Below are 27,717 nucleotides of genomic sequence, written 5' to 3' on the forward strand. Positions count from 1 at the left end.
ACTACTTCTGAGATACAACCCCGGCGCTGTTTACTTCCTATTGATTTCAGAAATAAGTCTGATCATTTTTCCCAAAATATGGCATCTTGCCACCACCCTCAGCTACCTTAGAAGGTTGTAATCATAATCTACATGAGCCCTTAAGGTCTTCTACTTTGTCAGTATTATAGACACATACTATTTCCTCCTTTCCACTCTACTGCATCAGGGCAATTGGTTTTATCTAAATCTGAGAGAACTTGAGTAGGGCCAGTCCCCAAGAAACAAGTCTTTAAGAAAGCAGCCTGTAATCATGCTGTTCTATTCCCCCCAAATAACTTGGGATCCTTAAACAAATTGGTTCATACCTCTTCAGAACTTTGCAACTCAAGAAATTTGGAGAACGAGAGTTTTCCATACCTATGTGACTGGACTTCCTTCTTCCTCTGAGGGAGAAGGACAGAGAAGGCCACTAGGACCTGCTTGCTCACTCAGCCTGTATTCCACAGCAGAAGAGACCAGGGCCTTCCATTATCATGGGCTCTGGCTGTCTAAAAGCACTAAACAGAGAGGAGACTGGTCACCCTGGGCTTGAATAATGGCACAATATGACAATTCCAGGCCCATTCCCAGATCATTTCATATTTGTGCTCACCTCTGTCACCACAGAATCCAATCTCTGTCATTCCACATATTTTACCCCTCTTCAGCTCATCACATTGCCTGCACCTGTGCTGGTCTTCTACACTTCTCCATCTTTACGAATGCCTTTTCTGTCCTTCTAGAAACACGGTTTGTCATCAGCAATCTTCCCTACATCCCACATTCTTCTCTGAATGTATCTTCCATATTCAGGCAGGAATAGAAACTTGCTGGCCCCTCAATGGCTTCCCTTACGATCAGCTGAAATAGATACTATACATTCTGAAAACATTCATAATTTCAGAACTAGACATGATGTAGGTCTCTCTCTCTCTCTCTCTCTCTCTCTCTCTCTCTCTTGCTTTCTCCCACCCCAACTATTTTTCCTCTTTGCCTTTTAAAATATCTGTATCAGTTTTGACATCCATTAAGCCTTATCATTGACAACCTCAGCAAAACCCATTCTTTTCTTTTCTCAAAATTGTGAATGTATTCAATACCTGTCTTCTTCTTCTTCTTTTTTTTTAACCCCACTCTTGTCGTCATTCACAGTGACTTCAACATGACCACCCCAATATGCTGACTTCTCAATTCCTTCCCTTCCAAAAATATTTTCCTCCAATAAAGTGAAACACCCTGTATTCACATTGTGTTGGTTAGTTTGATGTCTTCAGTTGGCAGGGTCACAGTCACCCATATGTTTGATGAAACATTTTCCTGTGTGTTTCAGTGAGGGCATTCTGTAGGAGATTAACATTTACAGTAAGAGACTACCAATAATTCAAACTATTCCCCATTTGTGAATGTGAGTTTTCCCTAACCTGTTTGTTAAAATCTTTTTTTTTTTTTAAAAGAGAGGGGGGGGGGATGGATTTTAATATTTATTTTTTAGTTTTCAACGGACACAACATCTTTGCTTGTACGTGGTGCTGAGGATCGATGAACCCAGGCCGCACGCATGCCAGGCAAACGCGCTACCGCTTGAGCCACATCCCCAGCCCTGTTAAAATCTTAATAGAAGGAGAATACTAACTTCTTCAACAAACAGAGAATTTTCCATCAACCTGCCTTTGAACTTCTCCTGCAACATTTACTCTTTTTTTTAAGAGATAGATAAAGAGAGAGAGAGAGAGAGAGAGAGAGAGAATTATTTTTTAGTTTTGGCAGATACAATATCTTTGTTTGTATGTGGTGCTGAGGAATGAACCTGGACCGCATGCATGCCAGGCGAGTGGGCTACTGCCTGAGCCACATCCCCAGCCCAACATTGACTCTTTCTGGTTCCATCATGGACCACGTTCAGACTAGAAGTGGAAAAATGGCTCTCCTGGGTCTCTAGTATGCTGGCTCACCTGGTGACTTTGGACTTGCCACTCTCAATAATTGCATGGACTAATTTCATAGATTAGGGCTCTTTTCACACAGATACACATTTGATTGCTTCATTTTCTCCATGAATAATACACATGGCTCCATTTTAAAATTACAAATAGAATTATCACTTGTGAATCCTGCTTTTAATCATCCAGCTTTCTCCCCATCTAAATCCCTTTCCTATGTCTCAGTGAATGCCTCTTGAATCTCATAAAAGTCTTTATCCTCTGCTCATCGTATTTTCACCACTCTCAAATTTCTATTTTCTTCCCCATTCATCTTATACTCTATGGTCCTGACACATATTGTCCCCTAAAAATAAAAACAAAAGCAAAATCAACTCTATTTTGAGCCTTTCCTTCAGACTGTCTGAAGAAAGGTCGCAGGCTTCGAGGGAATTGGTCTCTTCTTTTTCCACGTTTTCTGACTGCCAGAAGAATCTCTGCTCTCCAGAGCCTTCCTATGGGGTTGGTGAAACCATTACTAAGTCTGCCTCACGACTGAATGCCTCTTCTTCACAGTGCCATCTTCTATACCCTTGCATGAGTGTTCGTCTCAGAAGTGCTCCCTAATAAAAACCTTAAATGCAAATGTGAATCTCATGATGTGCTTCCTGGGGAATCCAATCAGCAGTTGATTTTATCAGGAGAGGTCTGAAATCTAAGATGCTAAGATGAGATTCTGGGTCTAGATCATGGGCTGTCAGGATGCAGGAACCCCAGTGGTGCTAGGTATGGCCTGCATGGACTTGGCATGATGCATCTGTTGCTAATATTTTCACTGCTGCTGTCTCTTACTAGAATCTCACCCAAATTCCCCTTTCCAAGCCACTGAACCCATAACTCCACTGTTGGGAGTTTCCTTGATGGGGGCTCAGAGCTGCCCCTTTCTCCAGAGAAATTCCCTTGACTAAATGCGAGCTGCTCTGCCAGGAGCTTACCCAGCCTCTCCCTACTGGATAGCCCTCAGATTCTGACTGACTGATGTGGGTACAGATGTACAGCTCCTTTGCCTTAAGGAGGGGCTAATTCAGGTGCTATTTGGGCTACAGAGGGTCCCAAGGGATCAGGCCTAAGGTAGTTTCACCTGAGACACAATCTTATTTTTTTAAAAAATGTTTATTTTTCAGTTGTAGTTGGACACAATACTTTTATTTCACTCATTTATTTTTATGTTGTGCTGAGATTCGAACCCAGGGTCTTGCACATGCGAGGTGAATGCTCTACCACTGAGCCACAACCCCAGCCCCACAATCTTTTTTTTTTTTTTTTAATTTTCCTGCTCTCTCCTGTCTCCCTTAGGCACCCTCAATAAATCACTTGGACAAGAATCTGTTCCTGAGACTTTGCTTCTAGAGAATCTGACAAAAGGCACTACCAATCCTGCTTTGTGGTTTGTACATATAAACTTTATATGAAGGTTTCAAGTGTGCTTATAAAGAATAAGCACTTTACTGTTGTTGGGTGCCGTGTACTACATTAATACATTAGGCCACACTTGTTATCATGATTTTCAAAATATTTCAACTTTACTGATATTTTTGATCTGTTATTTTTTGTCTGAATTACTGAAATATATGAAGATAATTTTTACATCTCTCTGTATGGAAATTTTAACTTTCCCTGTTCTTGAATTAATTATAATTGGCAATATTCATCCTTGAATCATCAACTTCAAAGTTATTCACCTTTATTCTCCTCCAAAACAAGTCAAAGACTTCAAAATATTTATCCACTCATCAGGGACAAAAATAACAAAATATAAAAACCAGAGTCCTGTCCCCAGTGGATGTACTTCCTCTAGCCACTATCCACCTGCCTACAGTATTACCCAGTACGTAGTCCTTACAAAGTATTAATCCTTCACTGGTTGGGTTTTAGATCTCATAATCCAATCATTTCATCTCTGAATATTCCTGCATTAACACAGGAGCTTTGGGGAGACCCCTTATATCCAAACCATAAGAGGCCCCATTCCCCATCTTCAGAATTCTCACTGGACGAGCCCAGCAGCTCATTACTATACCTGTGTCTGCTTGGATTCTGCTCATTTCAGGCCAACACCTGGCCTCCATGTGTCAGGCCCTATCATTCCCCATCAAGAGGTCCAGTTGTGAAAAGTCACTGTCCCTTCTGCCCTACCACCATAGAGAGCTCCACTGAAATTGCAAGGATGCCAAGATTCCTCACTCATGCACATTCTTTTTTTCCCTTTTTTTGAGGTGGGTTGGTGAGTACTGGGGGTGCTCTACCACTGAGTCACATCCCATCCAGTTTTTATTTTTTACTTTGAGACAGGGTCTCACTAAGTTGCTTACAGCATCAATAAGTTGTTGAGGCTGGCTTTGAACTCACAATCTTCCTTCCTCAGCCTCCCCAGCTGCTGTGATTACAAGTGTGTACCACTGCACCCAGCCCATGTATATTGGTTTTTTTAAAATATTTATTTATTTATTTAGTTAGTTAGTTTTTAGCGGACACAATATCTTTATTTGTATGTGGTGCTGAGGATGGAACCCAGGCTGCACATATGCCAGGTGAGTGCGCTACCACTTGAGTCACATCCCCAGCCCCAACCATGCATATTCTTAACATGTGTTCATTGTGCTTTTAACAACTTAAAAAGAATTCAGAATTAGGAAATAGAGATAAGAAATTTAATTAACATTTCTAAAGTCACAGAAAAGTTTATACTTCAATTGTGAAACAAATATAGGGATTAAAAATCACAGCCACACTGAAAATAGGATTAGGATGCAAATGTTTTGCTTTCTAGTACTCAGATAGCAGTTTTACATCCTTTATTGAGCTGACTGATGTCATTTCTTGAAATAATGAGCTTAGTTCATCATACAATGGTCAAATTCACTTTCATTGCTATCATTACTACTATAAAAATAAGGAAATCCTGTCATTTGTGACAACATAGATGACCCCGCAGGACATGAAGTGAAATAAGAGAGGCACAGAAAGATAGATGAACTGACCTCACTTGTATGTGGAACTTAAAGAAGGTGCAGTCACAGAAGTAGAGGGTGGAATGGTGGTTACCAGGGTGGGAATTTTTCAGTTAGATAGAAGGAAAAATATGACTTGAAACAATAAAGCCATAAAATGACTTGAAACCATAAAAGCACAATGACTCATTTTTTTTTTTTTTTTTTTTTTTGTGGTCTGGGGATTGAACACAGGGCCTTGTGCATGTGAGGCAAGCACTCTAGAACTGGGCTATATCCCCAGCCCCAATGCTTCATTTCCATAGGAAAAAAGCTTCTTGATATTGCTCTGGTGATGACATGTATGGATATGACATGAAAGGCACAGGCAACAAAGGCAAAACTAGATAAGTGGGCAGCATCCAACTAGACAGCTTTCCGGCAAAGGAAACAACCAACTATGTGAAATGGTAACTGCAGTCTGAAAAAAATCTGCAAACTGTATATCTGAAAATCGGTTAATATTCAAAACATGTAAAGAATTCATGTAACTCAGTAGCAAAGTATATCAAGTAACCAATATAAATAAGCAAATAACTTGAGTATACATTTCTCAAAAGCGTACATACAAATGACTGATTGATAGAAATATGAAAAGATATTCAATAGCACCAATCCAGTCCATCCAACAATGGTCACCACTACCACTGTCTTGAGAAATCTTCTCAAGAATATATAGCCTGCTGGTTCACCATCAGCTGCTCATTGTTGTTTTCCACCAGACAAATGGGGGCTGACATTTTTGGTCCAGATGCTGTAGCAACCTGCTAACCTGGAAGAGCATCTGAGGAGAAATGGGATTGCACATTCATTCTGTGCCTCAAAACTATTCAAGCACTATCAACTTAAGATGGATAAAACTTCTACAATTTGTATGGGACAACACATATCTGAACATGAGCAGACTGCAGAAGGTCTCCTCCATCATTCCCTCAATTTTTTAGACAGAGCCAGAAAATAATCTCTCATGACATTGGGTATTATCTTTTCTAAATTTGTGTTTCAAAAGTAATAATAAAATCCAAGGCATTATTACATAATAAGATAAGCTATGTATCCAACCTCACTGATGTTTAAAAGTACTGCAAATTCAAAATGGGAATTAGGAATCACTATTTAAAAGGTAGAGAATTTAGGTCTGGATTGTTGAAAAAGTGCTGGAGATGTTTAATAGGAGTGGTCACACAACAATGTGAACACTCATGTCCCCAAACTGTACTCTGAAGAATTAATACAATAAATTTTGTCATGTACCATTTACCACCAGAAAAAGGAAGAGGAAGAAGAAAAAGAAGGAGGAGGAAGAGGAGGAGGTGTAGAATGAAGAGGAGGGAGGAGAAGAAGGAGAAGAGGAGAAAGAAGAGGAGGAAAAGAAGATGAAATAATATTCTGGATAATATGAAAATCTTTTTCTCTGTGTGATGCTACAGCAACCATCGGGCAGCAAATCCTCCTCAAAGACATTGAGCACATTGATTATTGTATCAGTTCTTTGATCAAGAACTTGCAATAGCTTTTGAATGACCATCATCTACCAAAACATGCTCCTGAATGCACCAGTCTGACCTACATGCACTTTTATTTCCAGGAATAGAGGAGTGATGGGAGTGGGGGCTGGAAGCCCTGGGAATGAGGCTTGAACAGACAGGCTTGAACACACTTCAGTCCCTGAGACCAGGATGGGGAACATAGTGAGATCCATTCTCAAACAAATAAACACATACAAAGTGGTGGGGTTCCAGGAGAATGTCTGGAATTTTAAGAATTCAGAAAGAGCCTGTACTACTTGACTGAGGAGGATGCAGTTCTCTGCAACTTACTTCCATGGATGAGGATTAAAATACATATAACATTGTATCTCTCTCTCTCACACACACACACACATAGAAGGATAAAGCCAATGTCAATTAGATGAAAATAAGTAGAAGGCATCAGAGATTTTTCACTATCATTTATTTTGAGGTAAAAGTTTAGTATTAAAAAATGAAGTACTGATGTACAGAAATGCTTTTGATTTATGGGTGTTGATTTTATCTCCGGCTACTTTGCTGAATTCATTTACTAGTTCTAGAAGTTCTCTCGTGAAACTTTTAGGGTCTTCCAGGTATAGAATCATATCATCAGCAAATAGTGCCAATTTGAGTTCTTCTTTTCCTATGTGTATCCCTTTAATTTCTTTGTCTAATTGCTCTGGCCAGTGTTTCAAGAACTATGTTAAACAGAAGTGGTAAAAGAGAGCATCCCTGTCTTGTTCCAGTTTTTAGAGGGAATGTCTTCAATTTTTCTTCATTTAGAATGATGTTGGCCTGGGGTTTAGCATAGATAGCCTATATAATGTTGAGATATATTCCTGTTATTCCTATCTTTTTCTAGTGTTTTGAACATAAAGGAGTGCTGTATTTTGTCAAATGATTTTTCTGCATCTATTGAGATGATCATATGATTCTTATTTTTCTTATTACCCATATACAGTACACTTTTTATATATCTCTGGTTGTATATAACGTATGTTCACATCAATTTGTGTCTTCATACATGTACTTTGGATAATGATGTCCATCACATTCCACCATCCTTGCTAACCCCCTGCCCCCTCTCTTCCCCTCCCACCTTTCTGCCCTATCTAGAGTTTGTCAAATGTTCTTCATGAAACAATAACCCAGAATGTCAGTGTGTATGTATACATGTATATACATCACTAGAGAAAATAACTGTAATTGAACTACATTAATGTGCTTAATGGATACTTACATGTTATCAGCTCATTTAATTCTGTAAAATAAGCTCCCGAGGCAGGTGTTGTCAAGATGTTCTTCTGATTTTATAAATGAGCATACCAAACTAAAGAGATGATTAACAGCTTCTTAGGTCATATAGTAAATAATGGAGGAGGATTTTAAAAACACATTTCTTTTCTCAGAGTCCCTATTTCATCTTTATTTTTGAAGGTGATTTAATAGAGGGAAAATGTGACTTACTAAGTGATGTTTCTGAAAAACTTTTACAATTAAAAAATATTCTATACCTTAGGAATTAAGAGGAAGTTAGGGTAGATCCAGATTTAACTCAAAGTTCATCATTTATCAGTTGAGAGCATAGATATATTTTTTAACCTTTAAACCTTGGGTTCCTCACTTGTGAAATGAAAAGAATGATAGTTTGCATATTGGGCATTGTCAGAATTATAGGCATTTAGTAAATGGAAGCTATTTTTCATAATACAGTGTTTTATTCATTTGTTTTTACAAATTAAAAATAGAATACTAAGGTGGACTGTGGGCAATTTGTGAAGACCTAATATGTTTCCCTGGCTGATGTAGTATTTGTGTTTCTCTTTTTTTATTTTTGTTTCTTGCCCCCTTAAGAATTTCAGTTTTTCTGATTATCAAGTGAGAATATGATTGCTACAAAAATAAAAAGGCCAAGAAAAAACATGTTTAGATATCAGGCCAACTCTCTACTGATGTAACAACTTCTGAAGTGGGGCTCCAGTCCATAAGTTCCAGCTCCACTTTGATCAGGACCACATCAAGAAGGTGGTGAATGATATCAGCAAGTTCCTCATGTGCTGCGGTATTTCAAAGAAGCTATACTTTCAGATTTGTCCACTATTTTCTTTTTGCATTTTTACTGGATAGGTTGTAAAATTTTAAATGCCACCCTCCCTACAGATAAGTGTCTACACAGTGGTGAAATAGAATATTGTTCTGTTTTAGTTATTTTATGACTAATTTCCTCAATAAATGTTTGATGATTACAATGTAAACCATGTCACAGTCAAAGAATTGTGCAGTTGGGGAATGATATTGGCCAAACTGTATTGTTATATTGTGTGAATGTTTGAATATGTAACAACGAATCCCACCATTATGTACAACTGTAATGCATCAATAAGAATAATGGGGAAAAGTGAATAAGAGCAAGAGAAAAATCAAAAAGTAAATAACAGTGAAGCACATAATAAAAATTTTGGTAAGGGCTGAGAAACAAGAGTACTGAAAAAAAAAATCTTTGGTTCCTATCAGTTTGGTCCAGGATAATTTAAGACCATTGAAATTTAAACCTTCTTGTTAAAGACAATACAGCACATTGTTTGGTCTTTAATAAGCAAACAGATATTTAAAATGTAGACTGTTGATGCTTGGACCTTAATACAGCTTTCCATATCATTGTCAGATTTAAAATGACTGTATTTGAATGAATTTTCTTCCCTAATATTCAAACTTAATTCTGTTTTGCTGATTTGTAACCTCTTCTCAATTTAAGGGATAATCACAGAATTTGTCTAATCAGAAATAGATAATGGGATTTGGTTATCCTGAAGTAAAGAATTATATGTCCCTGACTGCATATTAATACCTAAGTCTTTTATTTTTAGTGTTTCCTTAATATCCAAATTTGATGTCAGTGATAATTAATAGTTAAGAGACAGCTCCTGTTCTTTTGTAATAAGTAGCAGTTCATTTTCATGTTCAAAATGTTATGTTATAGAAAATAAAGATTACACTTCACTTTCGTTGTATTTATACAATAAGACCCTTCTTGGGCCTTTATACAAATTTGTGAGATTTCAAAAATCTTTATATATATATATATATATATATATATATATATATATATATATATATATATATGTCATTTCTGCTGCATTCTCTTGGTCAAAACTAGATACATGTTTTGTGCATATTCAAGGAGGCAGGCAATAAACTGCTTCTCTTGCCAGGAAATGGTATATGTATCTCTATGTTTTTATTTATTTATTTGTTTGTTTGTTTATATGCATATATGTCCTAATATATTAAATGTTCATTTTCTGATATGCATTTTGAAAATCAGAATCTAAAACCACATATCATGCTTATACTAAATTCAAGAATCTATTTCTAACCTAATTATAATGTTCAAGTTGAAATTCCTGATATAACTGATCCAGAATTGAAGACTCCAAAAAGGAAAAAAAAAAAAAAAAGATTTTTCCCCCTCTGGCATTGAGGCTTGAACCCAGGGCTTCATGCATGCAAGGCATGTTCTCTACCACTGAACAACCTCTCCAGTCCCATAGCCTCAAAATTTTAGTGTTTGAACTTTTATTAAAGCAACAATCTTATTTCATTCATTTAAGTTTACATTTATATATATATATATATATATATTATAATTTATATAACATACACATACACAGATATATAAAATATACAGTTTTCTCGGGGCGGGGGTGTACCAGAGATCGAATCCGGGATCATTTAACCACTGAGCCACATTCCCAACCCCATCAACCCCGCTTTTTTATTTTATTATTTATTTTGAGATAGACTCTCATTAAGTTGCTTAAGGCCTTGTTCAGTTGCTAAGTCTGACTTTGAACTGAAGATCCTCTTGCCTGAGCTCCTTGGAGATTACAGGCATGCCACTGCACTTGGCTCTAGCATGTAAATATTATTAAAAAGACTTTGCTCACAATCCTGTTAATTTCAGTAGGTTGATTTTGAAGTCTAAATGGATGATTAAATTGTGGAAAATGTGGGGCTGGGGTTGTGGTTCAGTGGTAAAGTGCTCGCCTAGCAGGTGCGAGGCCCTTAGCACCACATAAAAATAAAGAAAGAAAATAAAGGTATTGTTTCCAACTACAACTAAAAAGTAAATATTAAAAAATCGTGATAAAGGTAATTTGTTATGGAAAATATCCTAAATGTATTAAGTATTGCACTGGTAACACATTCCTTAGTGAAATAATACACCTGCCTTTTACTTAAGGAGCATTGTTTTATAATAAAGATTTGTTCTTATCTGGCTTAATTATTTAAAATTTATTTTTAAGTTTGCATAGAGTAAATTTTGTTCTCTTTGATGTACAGTTCATTAATGTGTTAACTTTTAGGGTGAAATTTAAAATGATGTATTAGTTGACAAATCATTTATCTCAATTTAGGGTAAAATATGATATTATTTAATGTATCAATGGAAGAACATTTTCAATAATATCAATAATATTTTTAGTTAGGGTTTCTGTTTATTGTTTATTTTCCTTAGCAGTTTTATGCCCTTTAAAATCTTTATCTTATATAGGTATCCCTTGTTTCACAGCTTTAAAATGGTGGTAATTTAAAACAAGTGGAATCACTCCTTATTGCTAAAAAGTTTTCATGAGTTTAAATTTGTGAGTAGACAATTCAGAGAATAGGAAAGAGGAAACTTGGAAGCCGATCCTCAGTGAGAAGAGAGAAAACCGGTACTAAGATACAGAAGGAGATTATCCCTTTAGATAAAATAATATAGAAGGAAATAAATTTATTCATTGAAATTTAAGTTTAAAAATTTGTGTGGACATCATCCTTTTAATAATAAGCATGCCAGTAGTTTAACTTAAATAACAGAAGGGTCACTAATAATTGTAATGTTTGTAAATTAATTTTTAAAACCCAGAAAAATAATTTTTGATAACCCACTTTCATACTAATGAGATTGATTTTAATGCTTGATTTTTCATTCAGATGTTAAAAGATACATGTATGTCACTTCAGAATTAATTTTGAATTTAGTAAGAATTTCTTTTCTCTGTCTTTGGAAGTTTGTTATCCAAATATGAAAATTACTATTTAGTTAATTTGAGTGGCTAGAAACTTTTTGTTTTGTTTTCCTTAAGCAAGAAAGTATATATAAACATATAAATGAACCATATTATAAAAGGTTAAGAGAATGCTATATAATAATATGCTTGTGTTTATGTTTGAGAGTGATTTCCAGCTTCTTGGAGTTTCAGACTATTTCTTATTTACTTAATGGGGTCATTATAAGGATCACATAAGATATAATATTCAGGCAAACAGTTAAAATGTTTAAAATGCTGCAACTCCTTGAAGTAGTATTATTACCTGTGTTTCTATAGACATGGACCATGTGGATTGAGAACTATTCCTGGACTTCTGTAGTTACCATCACAGCAATAAACAGTGGCCAGACAGCAAAGAGCTGTTTCACTGTTCTCTTTGGGTGTGAAGGAACCTTGTCAGTATTTTGCCAGTGAATTTACCAGTACTTTGTCATTTGCCTTCATTTTTTTTTTGGCATTGTTTATTATCTTTTAATTCACACCTGTTAGCTGTTAAAAAAAAACTGAAAAGTTATCCTTTAAGAATAAAAAATGGAGCTGAGGTTGTGGCTCAGAGGTGGAACACATGCCTAGCACGTGAGGGGCCTTGGGTTGGATCCTCAGCACCATGTAACAATAAATAAGTAAAATAAAGGTATTGTGGCCAACTGCAACTAAAAAATGAATATTTTAAAAAAATAAAAAATGTAGCTAGACAAGTTACCTTTTGGTCTAATCAGAATATCCTTTTTAGTGTATAGTTAATTGTCATGAGGCAGTAATGTGCAAATTCACTTGACTTTGCCTCAGGTGTTTAATCCTGCTGTTGAGGCTAGACTTTGATAAGTAGCTTTGTGATTAGTTTATGGTCATATTTTCTTTTACCCAAATGATTTATAGAAATGATCATTCTCAACCCAAACATCTAAAATGCAAAACTTTTTGAGTACCATAGCAGTAGGAAAAAATGTTCCCAATTTTAGAGCATTTTGGATTTTCAGACTAGGAATGCTGAACTGGTAAAGTCTATACTAATATTCCAAAACCTGAAAAATTCCAAATCTAAAATATTTCTGGTTCCAAACATTTTAGATAAGGGATACTCAACCTCTGTATTTGTACCTGGTGATTTTTATTTTTTTTAACTAAATTATTTATTTATTCTAACTTGTTACACATGACGGCAGAATGCAATTCATTTCAATTACACATATACATAATTTTTCAAGTCACTGGTTGTACACAATGTATTTTCACACAGTTCATGTCTTCATACATGTACTTAGGATAATGATGTTTAACTCATTCCACTGTCATTCCTACCCCTTTGCCCCTGTCTTTCCTTCCCTTCCCTTTGCCTTATCTAAAGTTCCTCTAATCCTCCCATGCTCCCCACCATTGTCATTATGTGTCAGCATCCTCATACCAAAGGAAACATTTGGCCTTTAGTTTTTTGGGATGGGCTTACTTCACTTAGCATAATATTCTCCAACTCCATCCATTTATCTGAACGTGCCATGATTTTATTCTCTTTTAATGATGAGTAATATTCCATTGTGTATATATACCAAAGTTTCCCTATCCATTCATCTACTGAAGGGCATCTGGATTGGTTCCACAATTTAGCTATTGTGAATTGTGTTGCTATAAACATTGATGTGGCTATGTCCCTGTAGTATGCTGTTTTCAACTCCTTTGGGTATAAACCGAGAAGTGGAATAGCTGGGTCCAATGGTGGTTCCATTCCAAGTTTTCCGAGGAAGCTCCATACTGCTTTCCAAATTGGCTGCACCATTTTGCAGTCCCACCAGCAATGTATGAGTGTGTCTTTTCCCCCACATCCTCGCCAACACTTATTGTTGTTTATATTCTTGGTAGCTGCCATTCTGACTGGAGTGAGATGAAATCTTAAGTAGCTTTGATTTGCATTTCTCTAATTGCTAGAGATGTTGAACATTTTTTCATATATTTGTTGATTGGTTGCATATCATCTTCTGAGAAGTGTCTGTTCAGTTCCTTGGCCAACTTATTGATTGGGTTATTTGATTTTTTTTGTGTGTGTTTAGCTTTTTGAGTTCCTTATATACCTTAGAGATTAGTGCTCAATCTGATATACAAGTGATAAAAATTTGCTCCCAAGCTGCAGGATCTCTATTCACCTCACTGATTATTTCTTTAGCTGAGAAGAAGCTTTAGAGTTTGAATCCATCCCATTTATTGATCCTTGGTTTTAATTCTTGCACTGTAAGAGTCTTATTAAGGAATGCTGATAGAAATGATCAAATGCTGATAGAAATGGGGCCTAATTTGACATGATGGAGATTTGGGCTTAATTTTTCTTCTATTAGATGCAGTGTTTCTGGTTTAATTCCTAGGTCCTTGATCCACTTTGAGTTGAGTCTTGTTCATGGTGATAGATATGGGGTTTAATTTAATTTTGTTGCATATGAATTTCCAGTTTTTCGAGCACCATTTGTTGAAGAAGCTATCGTTTCTCCAATATATGTTTTTGGTGCCTCTGTCTAATATTTATGTGGGTTTGTCTCTGGGTCCTCTATTCTGTACCATTGTTCTAGAGGTCTATTTTGGTGCCAATACCATGCTGTTTTTGTTAGTCTTGCTCTGTAGTATAGTTTAAGGTCTGGTATAGTGATGCCACCTGCTTCAGACTTCTTGCTAAGGAGTGCTTTAGCTATTCTGGGTCTCTTATTTTTCCAGATGAATTTCATGACAAGTTTTTCTATTTCTGTGAGGAATGCCATTGGGATTTTGGTTGGAATTGCATTAAATCTGTATAGTGCTTTTGGTAGTTTGGTCATTTTGATGATATTAATTCTGCTTATCCAAGAACAAGGGGGATCTTTCCATCTTTTAAGGTTTTCTTTAATTTCTTTCTTTAGTGTTCTGTAGTTTTCATTGTAGAAGTCTTTCACCTCTTTCATTAAGTTGGCCATGGATTCTAATAATGTAGTATCTTGGTTTGTTTGGAGCACTTTCTTCCCTTGTTTTCTATGTTGTTCATGTGTCTTCCCTTCTAGCACTGTGGATCCAAGACTTTACAGTTTTTGCCCTATATGCTTATAGTGTCCCTGCAGGGTTCTAATAAGTCTCCTTTAAGGGGGAGAACAATATTAACAGATCCCAATACAAACATATACAACCTTAAACCACACAGCTGTTATTAAGATGTTTATAATTTTGTCACAATATACAGAAATGGTGAGTTCAATTATTATTTATGATATAAACAGTAGGATTGCAAAAGGATCTACAGTTTCTGATGGTAGACAAAGAACTGGGGCTGTGGTGTAGAATGAACTGTTGAGTGGTATGAGGTGAGGATATAGAGTTATTAGAAATTAGAATGTGAAAGAGGAATCTAAAGAAGTTTGTTAGTAGCAGGAAAAAAGAAAGTGATTTGGGGAAGACAAGTAAGTGGGAAGACAATGGAGTAAAAAAACAAATAGAAATGTTGAGAAAAAATTAAAAATGTAAAAATTGGAGATAAAAGAACATACAACACAACTGTAATATAATATTTAGGACATCCCCATCCCTAGTAGCCTAATTCTTGAAAAGTACTTGGTTTCATAAGTGTTGGGACTGTGAGGGTGGGAGAAGAGAGAGAAAAACAAAATCTCAAAGGAAGATACAAGGATTGTTTTTGTTGGAGATCAGTATCTTTCCTGTTTCCCTTTTGGTGAGATTGTCTGTTGTTTGCTGCTATCTTCACCATTGGATGGTGAGGGCTAGTAGGGTGGAAGGGCTGGTCTTGGGGAGTGGACCTCCTAGATGTGGGGTATAACACTTGCTAGTCCCTGATGAGAGACTGCACCCCAAGGATCTCATTTGGGGCCTGCTATTGTGATGTGGGTGCCTGGTCTTGTCTCCTTATATTGTCTATAAACCTCACAATTCCTGGTCTCTAATTTAGTCTCTAACCTGTATCTTACTCACACCCTCTCTTTCTAGTTTTCAGTCAGGAACCTTTCTCTCCAGAGGTCTTGTGGGCTGAGCTCTGGGGGATGAGCACCTGTTATGGAGAACTGTTTTGTATTGGACAGTTCAGGACCAGGTTTTGCAAGCTACAGAGTAGCCATTTAGCCACAAGCACTGGGCCTGGTTAGCAGCTTCCAGGGAGATGGAGGAGTTGGGGACTAAAACTACCTTGATATTGCATCTAAATCCCAGCTGGTGTTTTAAGCTGGAGATGCCCCAACTAAAGATGTCGATAAAGTTGTAAAGTCAGATGGGGCCAGGTGGAGGCAGTATATTCATAGATGCAGTTCTGTGGTTTGCCATATTGTGTCTGGCTGCTGTCTCCAGAACCTGTGTGCTGTCCCCAAGTGTAGGCTACCACATGAAGTGGGCTATGGCAGTGGTTTCAGTGGTCCAAGATGGAGGCAACCAGGAGAGCCCCATGTTGGTTGATGGGGGTCCACAACTGGAGTGGCAGCTAGGGTTCCTGTACATGGGCAGCGCCCGGGTGTCCTGTGTGAGTGCAGCGGCTAGGCTTCCTGTGTAGTTGGAAGGCCAGGAGTCCTTCCTGGATGCTGATGCCAGTGTTCCTACTTGGGCACCCGGAGGTCCTGCATGGGTGAGTGGACTGGAATATTGAGCTGATGCTGAGGCCTGGAGACCTGTGTGGGCATGGCAGCCGTGATTCCTTCATGGGAGCAACCGTAGGGAGTCCTCTAATCACTCACAGAGAAACAGTATTCCCAATACTAGAATTCCAGGTCACAAAGCCAGTGACACAGAATGTAGCCTCCCTCTAGCCTGCCATCTTGGGTTGTGGAAGTGCTGTTTCTTATAGTAAAATAGCTACTTTGCCTGAAGATGTTTTCCTGGGATGAGAAGCTTTCAGCTGTTGAGAGCCACAGCCGAAGGAGCCCCAGCAAACTTCCAGGTGCCAGCAAACTTCCAGCTGCCAGCTGATTGGCTCCTCTGCGGTGATGCTCACTGGGCTGTTTCCCCGCCCTTTCAGACCACAGAGCTGCTCATTGGGGGACTTTTTTTGGCTCCGCCCACGCGACCCAGCCAATTGGCCTCAAGAGCAGGAGGAGTGAGGGGGTGGAGAGGCTTGTGGGAAGCCGGTGGTGGCAGTTGGGCTCTGAGGGAATTCCTGAAGAGCTCATGTGGTGCAGCATGTGTGTTCTAAAAATAAAGTTCGTTTTTGCTTGATAAGTGACTCGTGAATTGTGCCCAGCCAGACTGTGGCATTCAGTGCTGCAACCAGCAATGCCCAGACAAAGCTGGTCACCTATCAGTAGCTCTCATTGGCATATAGCTGGGAAGTTCCATTTATATAGACCAGACACAGGGCCACACAAAGAAAAGGGGCGGAAAAAATATAAATTTTTCTTCTTGACCTTTTTTGTATAGTAGAAGTAAAAGGAAGATGGAAGAAAAGCAGGGAAACGGAGTGAAGAAATAACTATGAAAGGCCATAAAAGACCTAGATCTAATATCTATGTTCCAGAAAGTCTTTACCCTGATCCATTCAACCCCAATCTTCCTTTCAAGCAAAAAGGAACAAAAAGGAAGCTTTAATCTCTTGTGCACCTAGAAGTTATCTAATTATTCCATCACATTCTACCTCATGGAATCACTAAAATTATTAGTGACCCTTACTTGAAACTGTACAGATTACTCTGTCCACCAACTGACAGTCATTATTTTTTAAATTATTTTTTTTGTAGGTCTACAGAGCCTGGTGTTGACCTATGTCAATGCCATCAGTAGATCTTCCCTGCATGTAGAATGCAGTTCTGGCCCAGGCCCAGATAGAGAATTCTTCTGCTGCTGTGCAGAAGGTTCTTGCCCGCTATGATCAGCAGATGGGCCAGAAGGTACAGCTGCACACAGAGACCCTGAAGGAGCTGCTGGACCTGCACAGGGCCTGAGAGAGATGCTAAAGAAGTCTTCATAAGGAATTCTTTTAAGGATGTGGACCAAAAGTTCCAGAGTTCCAGAAGGAATTTGAAATATATTGACAGGCAGAAATATGGGTCCTTCTTGAGAAATATATTCTTCCTAGACCTCAGAACAGTAAAACTTAGTAACGTATACATATTTGTAATCATTATTGAAAGATTATGCCTATCCTTCACTCTATTAAAAAAAAGGCACTATTTTCCTAAAAAAACAATGTAATTTTTTAATAAAAATCCATTTTTGCTTGTTTCATCACTCTGGATGTCAAATTTTCAGCAGTTAAATAAATTGCATTTATAAGAAAATTTTTTAATTTAGTTTTTTTCTTTTAAATTTAAAGAAGGCACATTATTGTTATGTTCCCTGCTAATAACCTGTGGGAATTAAATTATTTTTTAACCATAATAATTTATTGCTTTTTATGTAAGTTGACAGAAAAAAAAATCAGAAAATGAAGAAAGAAACACCAGAGATAGGGTTTTTACTTATAAATGTCCATTTTTGTTAATTTCCTCAATGTGGATGCCACATCTTCAGTAACAAAATAAATTGCATAACTATGACATAATCTTCATTACTTCATTAGCCTGATAGAGAGAAAATATTTTAAAAAGTTTTCATATTATTAAAGAATATATTAATAATTATCCACTCCTTGCTCAGCACTTCTAGAAAAGTCTCTGGGTTTATATTCTGCATCACCTCATAAAATTCTGACAACAAATCTACAAGATGGTTACGCTCCTTCTGTTTCATAGACATGGAATCCTCAGTTCACAAACACCAAGGTCACAAAGCCCCAATGTGGTGGGTTCAGGAAATCCATGCAGGCCTGCCTCACTCCCACGCCTGTGATCTGAACTAGCCCTGAAATTAGAAAATTGAAAAGATAAATTTTCATGTGAAATAATATCTATGCTTTGAAAATCACTCTCTGAAAGCAGGAAAACTATGGGAAGACAGCTTCAGAAAATCACAAATAGAAGAAGATGTTTGCAGCATATCTTGTTCTTAAGGATGTTGTAGGATCACAGTGAGGCTCTTCCGATGTCTGCTGGCTGTCAGAGTTTCTAATCTTGAAATGCTCACGGCCAATTCTGTTTTCACCTTCACATGGCCTCTTACTGTGTGTCTGATTCTGTCCTGTAGAACGACACTGATCATGTTATAGCCCACCCAGATAAAACTGAATGATTTTATTTCATGATTATTAACTTATTACATCTACAAAGATTCTTTTTTCAAGTGAGGTCATATTCAGAAGTCCTGGATATTAGAATGTGCAATTATCTTCTGGGGGGCTATTATTAAAGTCACAACAGTATAGTTTAAGCACATCTTTCATTTCACTTTTTGTTTTATATATTTCTCACATAGTTCATGCTCTTTTATTCTTTGGTGTGAAGTAGATTTTGACTTTTGAGTATTATTTTAATACCTTCAATAACTTCTTCCCTATTTTCTCAGTGATTCCTCTAGGTTTACTGAAAGGAAAACCCTAAACAAACCCTTTTGCTTCACTTGCTTTCAGTTAACTGAAAACACATCACCAATTTTGGAAGTCACACAGCTGGGCAATCGTTATGAATTTCCCACTAGCTTTTCTATAGATAATACCTCTAACTTGAGCCATTCAACTGGTTAAAAATTGTTCTCCAATGAACAATATCTACCCTGTCCTCCAGGCATAGCCTTTTGCTATTTTCTCCCATTCTCATGAATCATAAGACTTTCTAGTCAGTGTTTTGTTTTTTTTTTTTTTTAAAGATTTATAGAACATAGACCATCTGGTGACCTATAGGTAACAACAGTTTATACACCAGAAAAGGAGGCACCCAAAACTTACAGCTGCCTGGGTGCCTGCCCATAAGCTATGCCTCCCAACTCCATGTATAAACTCTGTGCCTGCAGCCCCTAAATGAGATGGTCTTTGCTCTCAATAGCTCCCTTCAGCCTGCTGGCTTTCCAAATAAATCTTTCCACTCAAGTCATAGGTCTTCTTGAGTGAAGCAATGAACTTGGGCTCTTGGTTACATTACTATATACTTATTAACTTATCAGATTCTACTTCAAATTCATACTAACTCTAGACAGATACAGGGGGAAAAAAGCTATAGCATTATTCCCTCTTCCCTGTTTTTTGTGACATGATCCTTACACATATTATATCTACATATGTAACAAACAGCTTTACATAATTTTATGTCTCTTAAAGAAGCTCAGAAGAGAGAAGAACCTGCTACTTATCCTGAGTGTGAGTCATACTGTTCTGATCTCATAATTTTCTCTTGAAAATGGAAAATTTGAGTGACATTTTATCATAAATATGGATACTGCAACCTCTCCCAATCTGTGAGGTTCTTTTGGCTTTGTGTCTAGGGTAGTCAGATCCTAAGACTGAGGGATTGTGGCTACACTGACCTGACAGAATGTTTGCTAATCTTAGAGCCTACTGGGAAGACATGCCCAGGTATAGTTTCTAATTGAAAAGGCAGTCAGAAGATCTTGACTAAAGTTTTGCTCATGAGAGTCTCAAGGTGCCCCTCAGTGTGCTCCTTAGGCATGTAAAGAATCACCAAAGGATGGCGGGTTTCAGGAGGATGATCTTAGTTCTTATATTGCCTCTCTAATAAACTGTCTTTGTGCATAGGTATCAAACTCAGCTAGTAGGATCCATTAGTTGCAGGCTTATAACTCTAATTTTTCCAAGGCCTGCAATATAAATTGTTGTAAATCTAATTTAGTTAAATTTTCTCAAGATTAGTTTTGAGGCCAGTCTTTGAGCCTGTTCTGACTCTACAAGAGCTCTTATAGGCGGTCTCCTTCTCTGGTTCTCATTGGAAATCTAGTTGAACTATTGTTTAACTTGTTGCAATCATGGGTTATCAGCTTCCTTCTATTTACCTATCACCAAAATCTCCATTATTTTTGAAATTTCCCTTAGAATTGAATTTCTCCATATTCCATTTAGAATGAAATCCATTCCACTGGGAACAGCTTTAAAAGTCTCTGTTTTTATGGAATGTCTCTCTTCTGAACATAATCTCTGAATTACTTCTTTACCACTGGGCATGAGTGGCAGGTCTGGTTTCCTCTGCCTCTCCCAGCATAGAGCTTCCAGCTTACCAATATATCAGGGTAAGCATGATTAGAATTTTAATGCTGTTTTATTGCCATGCCTGTGCTAGAACCTCCAATTTATGAGAAGTGACTGGATGGCAGGTCGGAAGCCTCTGATCTCTGGTCACACTCATCAGAAATAAGTCTGCCCCTTGGTGATGGATAGCATTAGTTTGCTAGGGTTGCGGTAACAAAATATAACAGGCTGGGTGGATTAAAATAACAGATTTAGGGCTGGGGATGTGGCTCAAGTGGTAGCGCGCTCGCCTGGCATGCGTGCGGCCCGGGTTCGATTCTCAGCACCACGTACAAACAAAGATGTTGTGTTCGCCGATAACTAAAAAATAAATATCAAAAAATTCTCTCTCTCTCTCTCTCCTCTCTCACTCTCTCTTTAAAAAAAAATAACAGATTTATTTTCTTGCAATTCTGGCACCTGAAAGCATGAGATAAGGTATCATACTTTCATTTCTTCTGAGACCACTCTTCTTCATTTTCACATGTCTGCCTTCAAATTGTTATTCCTCCATCTTCATTTAAAGAAACCAGACATATTGGATTAAAATCCACCCTACAGATCTCATTTTAACTTAATTCCTCTTTAAAGACCTTATGTCCAAATGTGGTTACATTTTAAGGTTCTGGTGTCAAGACTTCAACATCTGAATTATTGGGGAAGGGGACAAAATTTAGCACATCACATAGGGGCTGAGGAATGTAGATGACCTGACCCTTTCAGTGAATAACCTGCTGAAGAGAAAGGGGTGCCCTGTCTTTTTGGCCACACCCCACAAGGTAAGCTTTGTCAAATGGAACTGGGTGGGGAAGGAACAGATCATATCTCTGTACCATAGGCTCTTGCTTTTCTTAGTAAGATTCTGGTGATTTCCTTTGAAAAAATATTTCATTGTTTGAAGTAGGCTTTTGAAACAAGTGCTAGGATTTTTAATTTTTAAAAATGATTTTTGATAATTGCAGTAATTATGCAGAGTGGCCATCACCATACTAAGGTAACTGTTTCCTGCTCAGAGGGGATAAGCCACCTGAGAAAATTAAAATCTAAAGTAGTTAGTGAAGAATAAAGAGTCAGAGCCAGGAAATAGTTTTGAAAGTGATGGGGTGCTTGATTGTTTCTTCCAGCGCATACAGGAGCTGGAACAGAACAGCTAGAAAATGGCTCTGATTATTTATTTAAGAGAGTATATCAAAGGCAGGGATAAAGTTTCAGCAGATCGAGTCTTGCTTCATGGTGTCTTGAACAGGTTGATTGGAATCTTGGTAAGCCACACCCATCTCTGAGAGGCTGTGTTGCTATGTGGCTCCAGCAAGTCGCCCCATCTCCACTGCTGTGTAGAACCTGGAAGAGCTAAGTAGCTCTGTATTTGGGCAGTTTCACCAGCAGGAGTGCTGCTGGGAATTCCCAGATACCAGACTTTCCCTCCCAAAGGCTTCCATGCCAGTTTGGTTCATGCATAGTACATGGACAAGTAATTTTTTCTGGGAAGAGGTTCTACAGCACTCTTTATACTGCCACACTGGAAAATGAATCAATCTAACTTATTTTTGCAAATGTTATGAAAAACAGGTGAAACACATGTGTAAGGTCTCTTCCAGGGAGACAGAAATTCTGAAACTTAAGTTTCATTAGCTTCACAATTTAATCAGCCTCTAACTAAATGGTGACATATTTGCAAAACTGGAATCTTGTTATTCATAAAAATCATGACCAAAATGCCTGACAAAAACAAATTAGAGGGGGAAAATTTATTTTGGCTCATGGTGTCAGAGGTTTCAGTCTAGAGTTGGCTGACTCCATTGCTTTGGGCCCAAGATGAGAGAGAACATCATGGGGGGAAAGCATGATGGAGGAAACCATCTCAGCTCATGGCAGCCAGAATGTGGGATGGAGGAGTGAGATACACCCTTCTAGGGAATGCCCCAAGTGACCCTCTTTCTTCAGCTATGCCTCAAATGCCCACAATTACCACCCAGTACATTTAAACTAGCATGGACTGATTAGATTACCGCTCTCACAATCCAATCAGTTTACCTCAGAATATCCAGCACTAACACAGGAGCTTTGGGGGGAAACCTCATATCCAAACTATAACCCTGTGGAATAAAACTCCAGAACTTATCTCTCTTATCAAACTATGATTTAATACCCATTGACCAACTTTGCCCCATCAATATGGATTTTTTGTTAAAACTTCTTAACAGGGCCTTTGAAGGTGTTTTTAAAAGGCTTTATACTAGCTTATACTTTTAGAAATATTTTTAAAGAGAATTATATTCATGTTATATAATTAAGGGAATCAAAAAAAAAATGGGACTAGTAAATATCCCACACAGATTCAATATCTGTTGGATATTAAACAATTGCCAGATGTAGTCTCAAAAAAAGCTAAATTGTTTTAATTTGCTTTAAAGAAATGAATATATTTAATACTAATGAAAATATTTTAAAAAGATACAAAGTATTTGAATAAAATTACTTTATAAAATGCAAGAAAAGCAATATATCAGCATTACATACACAATTTTATTTCTTTAGGCAGTATAATAACTAAATTAACAAATGCTTTACATAGACATTGTATTGCATCTACATTTTCAAAAGTGTGTATGTTCCAATTGGTGAAAAAAAAAGTTGGATTAGCCTTTTATTCAGACTTATTTTATATGTGGTCACATGCAATGAGTATCCTTCCTGAGCCAAGTTCTGTTCTGGATGCTGAGGCTTCATCTGTGAACATGTTACTGGAAAAGCAGTTCTTGTCCCCTAATGCCAATACAATGACAAGGACACAGTTTTGAGAAAAAAAAAATACATTATAACTCCCAAAGCACATAAAAGTTATACTTAGAGTCTTTTAGAAATATCATGGCAAAAATGGAAAAGAATAGAGAACATCTCTCTTTTTTCAAATCACTTTTTTCCCAATCAAATTTCAGCCACTAGCTTCTGGGTGTGGAGAAAAAACAAAATACAGTAGGATCAGCAGAGAACCTTGTAAGATTGTCCCTTCCTCCTCCCTTCTCTCTTTTCTTACAGAAGCAATGAGGAGAAGGAGAAATCGCATTTTAGAGTTGAAAATTCACCTCCCACTTCTGTGACTTGCTTAGGAAACATGGGCAGGCTTCATGTTTTCACTGTAAGATGGAGACAATACCACATGTTTTGCTTGGTTGCAGACAAGGCTGCATTCCCATGTAACATATGGAAGCTGTGAGTAAATATTCTATAAGAAAAAAGCTGTTAATTTTACAATTATTCACTCAGCCAATAGAGGCAGTATAGCAAGGGACTTCAAGAAGAAGTTTTGGGATCAAAGATGCTTGTGTTTAAATGAAATTGATGTTATGATACTTGAGAGTTATTAGGCCTTTTTGTGCCTCAGTTTCTTAAAAACATGAGGATATGTGTGTTGTATATTAATTCATGTAAAGCTGTCTTCATTGGGCCTGAAACAGAGTCCTTCCAGACAGTGTCTTGTGTACTTAAATGCCAGGTACTGACTGGATCAGGTGCTGAGGATCCACAAGTGCACAAGACACCCCCTTCCCTCACTTGCTGCCTCTTTAAAAGACTGAATAGGTCAATTGTGAGTGTGCACATTATTTTAGAAAATTAAAAGCCCAAATAATATATTACTTCCACCTTCTAAGCTTCTCCAACTGGCCTCCAGTTGTGAAATAAATGTATATTTCAATTGACGTGGCTGGTCTTCATTCTCTAAGTTCTCTTCCAAAGTTCAAACTAGGAAGCTCTAATTGAGAGATCAGGCGTATTCACTCCATGGGCAGTATTTCTAACAATTTTTCTTTTTAGTTGTTAGCCAAGCCTTGCTCTCAGTGCTTTCAGTTTCATATAATCTAACCACTGAGAAAAAAATTGCCTATTGTTTTTTTTTCTCCTGATTTTCAGACTGCTGAAGGAAGTCTAGAAAGTCCCCAGGACATTGGAGAGAAAGTAAGTCCAAAAACCAGGTAAGAATGCTACTTTCTCATCAAAGCAGCATTCTCCCTGTTCAAGAGAAACCCTGCCCCAAGAATCAGAGCCTGTGACAAGATGTGGTCTGAAGGGTGGGAAGGCTTTTACAAGAGGCAGACTAAAAACACCTGTGCCAACGCAGCCTGCAGCCAAACCTGATAATGGGATAGGAGTTAGGAAAACTCTAGTGTCCCCAAATGCCATCAGCAGATGCAGGGCTGAGAGTTTTAAATGCTTTGGGATTGCCTTATCTTGCTACTCTCTGTTGACTGGGAACACAGATTATCTTGGCCATTGAGGGAACTTGCTCAACACAGTTTCTACCACAGCTAAGAGAGAGCCACAGATATGCTATTTTATCAAAAAGGTAAAAACAGGAAGTAGATGCAGTGTAAACAGCCCACTGATAAGAGTAAGAGAAAACACTGAAACCTTGTGTGAAAGAGGAGGAGTTGTGAAAGCAACATAATCTTTAGTCTCATGCTTATAATTTACTCAAATTGATCTTCTCTAGAAATAATGGAGATTTGCCAAATTCAAATTCTTTGGGCCCACATATTGCTTAGCCTCTTGAAGCACAATTTCAGACTGTTACGTCACTCCTGGACTCCCTGTTTTTTTTTTTTTTCTTTTTGCTTTTTAAATTATTATTATTTTCATTGACACATACTAACTGTCCCCTCTTCAAGGCTCTGTAGCAGCACATTAGTAACAGCAGCAACATTTTTGCTTACATGTGTGTACCTGCAAGTGACTTAGATCCTGCCTTCTGATAATTCCTCTCTGCCTGGAGCCCCAGCTTCATTGGTCACATGCTAGCTGTAGGCAGGAGCTCCTCTGTGGTGCCTCCATCTCCTATCCTTGTTCTCCTACAACTCCCCTTTCCCTTCATTTTCCTCCTTATTCAAATAGAAAAGCAATAAGGGGGGTGGTGGTGGTAGAGAGAGAACCTGAAAATGTATGTCAGAAAATATAAATCTTAATTGAGACTACTTCCTGTTTAACTGTCTTGACCTTTTTCTGCTAGTTTGAACTCTTGCACATTGTGTGGTTTTTCTTCTACCATGTTTTTCTCTCCTTGTTTTCTTCCTACCCCCATATCTCTCCTTCTAACCAAGAAATATGATACTCATGACTTACTCTGTTTTATTATTTCCCATTTCTAGAAAACAAGTTTAAAGACAGTTAATTGACATGCTGATATACTACAGCTACTGAGTCTTGCTCTAACCAACAAATTAAACTCACTCTTTTTTTATCATTACTCTTTCTTGCTTTTACATTAATAATGTCTTAGTATACAGATCTTTGTTTATATCTTTCCTTAACTCTCCTTAACTCCTTGAATAACCAGAATGTAGTTATCATGACTCCTCTAATGTTCTTTGCTAGTCATTCCAAGATTTCTGTAAGTGCTGCTTTGATTGTGATTAACTGATTTATGTCCTTATTACTTCCTATATTTTCCTGCTTCTTTTTTTTAGAATTTTTAATATTTATATTTTAGTTATTGGCGGACTCAACATCTTTGTCTGTATGTGGTGCTGAGGATTCAACGCCAGGCCGCACGCATGCCAGGCGAGCGCGCTACCGCTTGAGCCACATCCCCAGCCCTTTTTCCTACTTCTTTACATGCCCTGTGTCCCGGCCGGAATGACACATCAATGTGGGCAGCGAACCTAGATGGGGAGGAATGAAGGGACAAGAGACATGAGAGGCAAGACAGGAGTTCTGATCAAGCTGCAAACTTTTATTGTTCACACAGGGGTATTTATGGGCTGGGAATGGGGAAGCTCTCTTATTGGCAGTTGCTGGATGTCTTCACAAGGTAAGATAATGCAGGATGTTTCAGGAAGACAGATGGCCGCAGAATGTCTCAGGGAGATGGATGGCCGCAGGATGTCTCCCAGGCAAGATGTCTCCCGGGGGGCTGTTTCTTGTAACTGTCAGGCTATTCTTTGAAGGAGAACTCCCTTCTAGTCCCTGGCAGCCCTGTAAATTTTTATTGTATTCCATTTAATAACCAGAATCCAGGCTATTCTGGGCCATAGCCCTTCAGAGAGCTCTTGGGTGAACCTATGATCAGGGAATTCACAGCTTTGGACACTTCCTGGTATCGATATCATCTCTCTCTCTCTCTCCCTCTCTCTCCTTTTGTGTACTAATGCTGGTTCTAAAGGCTTTTGAGGAATACTAATAAGTAGAAAAAATATAAATGCATAGCTTTTATCAACAGACTCTTATTTATCTATTACTAAAGTCAACATTTAAAAACTTCTTATTCTGCACCTGACCATCTCCAGAAAATTTGAAAAGCATATATGAGGAGTACTTTTTACAATAAAGGTTAACAACAATCTACTGAAGTGTTTCACTATCACAAATCAGATATCACAGACTACAGGGGGAGGCCAAAGTATCTCTTTCTAAACTTCATGAGTAGGATCCTGGAACCAACAGAGAAGATGTTCTTTCCAGTTATTCTCACTGAATCTGTTACCCATGAAATGAGGAATGACCCAGACTCTAGGGCTATACTCACAGGTAGTGTCTGTGAGTATTTTACTGATGTGAAATACGTAAAGGATGCTCTTTTAATGATGTCAGAGGGACAGAGACACGAACATCTGAGACATTAATGTCTAAATCCACATTTGCAACTAGAATTTGATATTCTACCTGGAATAATTTCAACTCTCCTCTTCCCATCTACTCAATCAGCTCTGTTTGCCCTCAGATTACAAGTAACCTCCAAGATAATTGTCTAATTATCCAATCTTCCTTGTTCACATCCTCTTCTCTAGGGAGGCATGAGGTCATATCAGTTATAAATATATCCAACCATATGGGGACAGACATAAGCATGGGTGAATGGAGGGAGGAAAAAAATATTGAATGTGTGAAGGTATTCTGTGGAAAATTCTCCCAAATAACAGACATGTAAAATTTTAAATTGAGGAACTGTTCATCTTCTTTGCTCACTTTTTTTCTCTAATGTTTTTCAAAAATTATTACTTATCAAATCATTACTGAACAAAATGAGAAGTAAAAAGGTGAAAATTATAGAAACATATTTTCTAACAATTA

At 37.7% G+C, this 27,717-nt stretch overlaps 1 pseudogene; it reads left to right on the top strand.

The window, feature by feature from the left end:
- LOC143404402 (guanylate-binding protein 6-like) overlaps window positions 1–25,809 on the top strand; it is a 34,860-nt pseudogene extending 9,051 nt beyond the window's left edge.
- Window positions 25,810–27,717: the final 1,908 nt, after the last annotated feature.

The sequence above is a fragment of the Callospermophilus lateralis genome, chromosome 7 (assembly GCF_048772815.1).
Source record: "Callospermophilus lateralis isolate mCalLat2 chromosome 7, mCalLat2.hap1, whole genome shotgun sequence".
Taxonomy (NCBI): Eukaryota; Metazoa; Chordata; class Mammalia; order Rodentia; family Sciuridae; genus Callospermophilus; species Callospermophilus lateralis.